This window comes from Amblyomma maculatum, chromosome 9 (genome assembly GCF_055883805.1).
Source record: "Amblyomma maculatum isolate TAMU_Amacu chromosome 9, ASM5588380v1, whole genome shotgun sequence".
In the NCBI taxonomy this organism is placed as follows: Eukaryota; Metazoa; Arthropoda; class Arachnida; order Ixodida; family Ixodidae; genus Amblyomma; species Amblyomma maculatum.
In genome coordinates, this window is record NC_139352.1 from 29049969 (window position 1) to 29057454 (window position 7486).

Consider the following 7486-nt stretch of genomic DNA (forward strand, 5'->3'; position numbering starts at 1 on the left):
TCAGCGAACTATGGTGCCTTTCCCTAAGTCACTGTACATATGAGTGTTCTCTCCCGCGAGCTATTTACAAACAATGCAGTGACTTTTGTGCACGCATCATTACGAAACAATAGCGCTCTTCGAACGCAAACACAGGCATGCCTTTCATTCTTATCAATGACAAACCGACAACGCTTTAAAAAAAAAACAGTGTATCTATAATGCTAGTAAGAATATGCACCACTTACCTTATGCGCTAAGTAGCCTAAGCGCTAAAAGATAGTGACCACACGTGCTAGAGTTGCTCCGTGGTGCGTTGTCCGCGGCCATGCCGTACCTGCCGAGACTCATGACGGAGCAGGACCGCAGCAGTATGCTCCTTCACAATTTATGGCACTAAAATTCGCACAACAACTAATTTGACTCTTAAAATATATGCGGTTATTTATATTGGGTTTCAAATATTTTCTGAAACACTTTTTTGTAACTCAGATGCAAACGCAAACGTGACCAATCTTTCGCGGGTTTGTGAGGTTGTGGCTGCTCCTGGCCCTTATGGGGCTGGGACAGACAGATCACCGCCGCTTGCTTTGGGGCTAGCCTGTCACCGAATTTTTATGTGTTGTAGGCAATCACTGCACCCGCCACCGCTTCGGTATTGGACGACGGCTGTTGCGGCGCGCGTCTTTCTCTACCTCTTCTTTTTTTCTTCTCTATTTTCTCTTGTGTCCGCGCGAGGCAGCGGTGGTGGCTCAGGTATACAGAGTAGCTGGCCCGTGCATTTTCTTTTCCTTCTTCCTACAGCCGCAACAACAACAACAAAAACAAAAAATTACTGTTTTTAGAGCGCAGCTCTTTGGCGCCCGTTCCTGGGTTTCGCGTCGTCGGCCGCGTCGGCCTAGTAACCACCTCCGCCCCCCTTTCATCCCCCCAGTTTGAGCCGGCGCTTCAGCAATCAGAGCCTCGCAGGAACTGATTGATTTATAGGAAGGGAAAGGCGCGGTAACTGTTTCACTTGTTCTCTGTGGACACCTGACCGCGCCGTAAATGAAAGGAGGAAGGTGGGAGTGAAAGTGGAAAAAGAAAAAGAGGTGCGGTAGTGAAGGGCTACAGAGTAATTTCGACCACCTGGGGATCCTCTTTCTACTTTCACTCCCACCTTCCTCCCTTCCCTTACGGCGCGGTTGAGGTGTCCACAAAAGACAAGCTGTGCGCCGACTACAAACACGCTCTCTCCTAAATCCGTCAGTGCTTGCCCTGATGTACCCAGGCCAGTACAACCCAAACTACAGTGAATGCGACGAAAGAGCGACATGCGATCACATTCTCTGGAACTGCGCAAATGATCCACCTGCCGTGGAATTAATACAGCTCCCTTCTCCCGAGCAGTGGGAAGCCGTGCTAGTCATCTCGGACCCGAAGATTCGACTATGGGCCATCGAACGGGCTAATAAGGTCGCCGCCAGCCATGGACTAGCGGCCATCTGGTACGTCGCTTAGACCTGTTTGAGCGAAGAAATAAATGTTTTGCAATCCAATCCAATCCTCGTGCGGACAGAAGAGAAAATAGAGAAGAAAGGAAAAAGAACAGGGAGAGAAAGACACGCGCCGCAACAGCAGCCGTCGTCCACCACCGAAGCAGTGGCGAGTGCAATGACGGCCTACAACAGATAAAATTCGGTGGCTGGCTAGCCCCCGCTGCAAGCGGCGTTGGCCTACCGTCCCAGCTCCGTAGGGCCAGGAACTTCCACCCTTCACCCCCTCCTGCCCCCCCCCCCCCTGTTTCAACAGGAAGGGGAGGGTGGGGTTCCGCTATCAGCGGATCACAGTGCGTGCATCCAGATCTCATTCGCTAGTGGCATCAGCGGCATCAGTCAGTCACTGCTATCTGTTGTGCAACGTCCTATGGGCCCACGCGCTGCTTCCCGCAACCTCCCGATAATTCAATTGCTCTCTTCATTTCTCCGACCATAAAGCGCCTTTCAGGACTGCCAAGAACTGTTAGTGGAGTGTTTCTTGAAGGAATACACGTGAAAAATTAAAAAAAGTTGTCTGTAATTGTACATGTGTGTCTTGCTCGAAATCTTTGCCTCAATTACATTGCTCAGAGCACTATACCTCAATCTATCGAAAAGGTGAAACAGGTGATGAGCTGCGCTCAAATTTCGCATTAGGAAAGGAAGTAATCGTGGGTAATTTTTTCCATGAACGCGTTTCTCTAGATGGCGTTTTACAGATATTCTTTGTATGGGAACTGAATTTTTCCTGAAAAATGCCTGTAATTTGACACACATTTTTAATGCGAAAGCATTACTTCGCTATGTTCACAGATTTCTGTCCGCAGACCGTGTCCGCAGGCCGTGTCCGCAGAGCGTGTATGCAGAACATGTCCGCAAAATCGTGTCCGCAGCAATTGTAAGTGATTGAGAAGTGGTAGAGGCAGTAGAGGTTAATGAGTGGTGTCAATCGATAGAGGGTAACGTAATGTTGTTGCCGAAAAAATAATTAGGCCAATAAATTTATTAGGTAATTAATTACAATAACTGGTTCACAGGAAAGGAAAGGCGCAGTATCTGCCATACTTGTTCTGTGGACACCTGAACCGCGCGTAGTGAAGGGAGGAAGGTGGAAGTGAAAGCGGAGAGAAAGGGATGCCGTAGTGGATACGACGTCAAGGATGTGACGTCACAAAACCGGAAGTAGGGCCTAAAAAATGCATAGGAAGGGATTGGCGCGCAATTTGAAAATACTAAAATGGTTGGTTGGTTGGTTGGTTGGTTGGTTTGTGGGGTTTAACGTCCCAAAGTGACTCAGGCTATGAGATACGCCGTAGTGGAGGACTCCGGAAATTTCGACCACCTGGGGTTCTTTAACGTGCACTGACATCGCACAGCACACGGGCACCTTGCTTTTCGCCTGGCAAACAAGAATTGAATTACGCAACTAGAAGCAAACAGCAGCATCCATGCTTTCACATTGCTCCAATGTAGGTTCTGCAGTGCTCTTTAATTTTACACTGTACTTTTTTATCGAAGACTGAAGTGAAATGCCAGGATGGTACATCTCGGAGACATGCGGCTCTGCGCTTTCGGAATCGAATGAAGGTAGGGAATATTCACATCCTTTCTTAAGGCAATCTTAACTGTTCTGTTAAACTTGACACACCTGCCATTGTCGAGGAAACCTGCAAGTAGAAGGTAGGCGTTGCGGAAAATGAGAGCATGTCGCCGCGGTGGCAGTATCTTGTTTTGCTTTGTTTATGGAGTCGAGCGACAGACAGTTTACAAAACATGTGTGCGGCATTTTGAATGACTAAAGTGCGAAGAGGCAAATGGGCTTGTTTGAAACGCTGCTGATTCCTGTTTTACTACGTCTGCTTCTGTATGCTGTGTGGCGCGACGTGGATCAGACGTCCGCCGGGGGAATGGGGAATCGCCTGGTGATGTCATCGGTCATGAGCGGACGTTTGACCGGATGTAGTATCATAATGACGTCACCTTCGATCATGGCCAATGGCGTCACAAAGTAATGACACCACGATCTCGAAGTATCGAACGGAACCTCGCGAAGTGTTACACTAACGTGTGTGACACTTGTCGCGGACGAACAGTCATGAGCCTATAAGGCTTTCAAAGCCTTAAAGGTATACTGAAAAAAAAAAAATTGCCGCCGAGATTTCCGGCGCAGATGGTAGCTATCTCATTGGGAGTGACCAAAACAATCCACTTTATGAACAGAAATGAGCGGAAAGTAAGTATTTTAATGAATATTTCTAAAATCTCCGCACCTAGCGGTTCCTGTGAAAGGTCTGACAAAATCGGATGTCACGTCACATCTACCTACCTCCCTACGCGGGGGAACCGACACTGCGTTACAGTGCTCTAGAATTAGAGCACTTTAACTGCATGTAGCCGGTCAACTAAGTTCAGGTGCAGGGGCGGCGGCGGTGGGATCGCGGGGCCATGACGTTGCTGAGGGCAAATTTGACGTCACACCCACCGGCTCACAGTCGGGAGCGCGCTGCCTCTGACTGACCCAACGGCCGCTCAGAAAACGTCAAAAATACAGCCATCCGCTTGAAACTAACCCGAATTCTGTGTCTGTACTAGTGTAATCGTGTCTTAAGAATTCAGTTGTGGTGCTTTCTCAATATTTTTGGATATTTGTTCAGTGTACCTTTAAATTCTAGGGGCACTTCGTACCACAAAAGTGCGATGAGGCGAAAACTTTTGTTTGAAACGCCGCTGATTCGTACTTTACTGCGTCTGCCTACACGCCTATTAGGCAACACAAACACCACTAATGGCCGTGGGTTCCAAGCTTCTGTATTGGACGTGTACTGGTGTTATAGTGATATTTTTAGTTTTAAATCTCAAAGAAGAATTTGGATAAATTAAAGGAATGAAAAGGTGGTGCTAAATGTGCACTTGTAGTTTTCATAAATATTGAAATATGCGTTTCTTAATCGCACTTTCGCTGTTCCTCTTGACAGGGCATAGGAAACCCAAGCTAAAGTTTGCTCCTTGGTGCTAGCGTTCGGTTCCTGACAGTGCCGAGAGAAATGTTCACGTTTCGCCATCGTCGTGTGGGATTGCCAACTCAGCTGCCGCGGACGAAAGAGCCTATCACTCCGAGCAACGGATCGCATTTTGGGCCATTTCATCGCTGTGACGATCGCAGCTTTCTCCTGCCCGCTTGTCCAGACGCCTCCCCTTTTGCCACGTGTCATCGTCACTGACCAAACATCAACGCCCCGATAAATTTGGGAAAGGCAGGGACGAAAGGGGGAGGGATGATTTTCGGGGAAATTTGTCCAATTCCAGATTAATGCATTAATAACTTACAAAAATAGAGTCCTCCGACTGACATATATTCGAACGACTAACACGGAAGAGAAATAAAAGACGTTTAAAAATAGCTATAGTCCCACGCATTTATTAATATCATTTCAGTTTTAATGTTATTACCCAAAGAAACAAACAGGGGTAATACATGAAGAGTAAGGAAAAAAAATCTAAAGGAACATTTACACTCTTGTTCTTCTCGTTAGAGTACATATACCTAGTCAGCATCAAGGAGCATTTCAGAATTGATTCCTATTCCGCCTGCCCGCCTGAAATGAGCGACCAGAGTTTGCAACATCAGCATCACCCAAATTTCTGATATTATGTGGTCTCGTTAACTCGCACAAACCATCGGAAAATCAGGGCTCGGCCATGTCGGCTGCCAGCTACACCCTGGCCAGCCCCATGCCGATGAACATAATGCCGACACCTGATTTGCTAGATAACAGGGCTTTTAACGTTCATCATCATCATCATCAGCCTGACTATACCCACTGCAGGGCAAAGGCCTCTCCTATATTACTCCACTTAACCCGGTTCTGTGCTAGCTGCATCCACTTGACCCCTGCGAACTTCTTAACCTCATCCGCCCACCTAACTTTCTGCCGCCCCCTGCTACGCTTTCCTTCCCTTGGAATGCAGTTTGTTACCCTAAGCGACCATCGGTTATCCTCTATTCGCACTACATGTCTAAATGACGACCGATGACATCACCATGCGATTCACACATGCGAAGCTCGGGCCTTTCATTTTGCACTTCCTTGAACGCCGCACATTCAGCATGCAGAAGCATACGCAGCAAAGCAGGAATCAGCGGCGTTTCAAGAGGCTTTTTCGCCTCATCGCACTTAGTGGTCCAGTATGCCCCTAGAATGTTTTGTCTTGACCTCCCTCGTACCACCGTGCAGGTTACTAAGTTACGTTTGATCTCAATAGTGCACTACTAGCCTTCAGTGCTGCGGGATGTTGAAGGAATGGGCAAGATTCTAGATGAGACACGCAGTATGATAAGGATAGCCCCGATGCCAAGAAACGTGGACCTTCAGCTCCACGAGGACAGACGCGAGGCAAGGGTGAAAGTTTTCGAAAGAAGTTTCGAGAAGAAGAAAGGAGTGATGTATGTGGACGCAGCCACGTACTGGAAGGACAGTCAGAAGGCAGTGGCGACGGGGGTCAACTCCAGACACAAGGATGTTGCAAGTGCATCGATCAGGGACTGCTGTTTAACGGAAGCGGAAGAAGTCGCCGTGGCTGTGGCGGTGGCGGAAGGCTGTCAAAAAAGACGTCGCTAACAATTTTAACCGACTCTCAAATGGCTTGCCGGAATTTTAGAGGCGGCAGGGTGCACAAGGGTGCACAAGGTCGCCATGCGCATACTCCTTGAGGCGACTTGTGATGAAATAAAAAACACTGAAGGAGCAATCAGACCTATACAGCAAAGTATCATATGGGTGTCGGGACACGCAGGAATGGCGGGGAATCAAGAGGTGGATCGGGTAGCTCGAGGATATGTACGGTGCCGAGCTCCCGGGCCATCCGATCTCGAGGAACCTACGCCGTGCCTTGCGAGTACTCGGCGATACTTGCATATTATAGGGGGGCGAGACGTAGATATGCGCCTCCACATAAAGGTTTTAACAAAGAATTGAGGCGGGTATATGGCAAAAACTATACAGACAGGGACGCTACCGAATTTCTACGTTCGAAACATTATTAATCCCATGGCCTATCCGCACGTATGCCCATGGTGTGGGGGAAGGCCCAGGATGTATCATATAACATGGGCATGCCAAAAGATTGCCAGGGTACGTCATACAAGACCCTAGTGCGGAGCAATGGACCCTAAGGCGGAGCGACCGCTGTGAAAACCAACGAGGTCTGATACAGCTGCTCTACGTGCGGCGGAAGCAAGTGGTGCGGTGGAGACCCTGGAATAGGGACACCAACCAGCGCTGAAGGTTCCACAAAAGGAGCAACCGCGAAGAATACCCCCATCAAATAGTTATTCAGTCAATCAATCATCGGTCATGACCAGACGTGACGTCATGATGGCGTCAGTTCCGGTTATTACACACGGCCACATGGAGGAAGGAAAGAACTTATTAGGAGGGGCCCTGACATCATTTTTTTTTTTTTTGAAGCCGGCGCCGCCGCGCCGCGACCGGACGCTGCAACGTCTCTTCACCTCCTTTACCCTCCGCATTTTCTTTCTCCACGACGCTCACGTACCAGCGCACGTTAAAGATCCCCAGGTGGTCGAAATTACTCCGTAGCCCTCCACTACGGCTCCCCTTTCTCTCTTTCCACTTTCACTCCCACCTTCATTCCTTCCCGTACGGTTCAGGTGTCCACATAGCAAGTGTGACAGATACTGCGCCTTTCCCTTCCTGTGAACCAATTATAATTATAATTATAGGGCCCTTAGCAACGCTGCTGCTAGTGGCCAGAGTTTTCATAGCAGCAGCGTCGCTGTTGCTAATGGCCCGACTTGGCTAACCCTAAATTTTGACGTCACTTTCGCCACACTTTCTCCAATGCATTGGGAATGGCAAGGGCCTCTCCTAAGTTGTTTCCTTCCTCCATGCTCGGCCAGGTGTGGCGTCATCACGACGTCATATCCGGCCATGGCCGATAAAGTCATCAGGTGATGGTGTCACAATCTC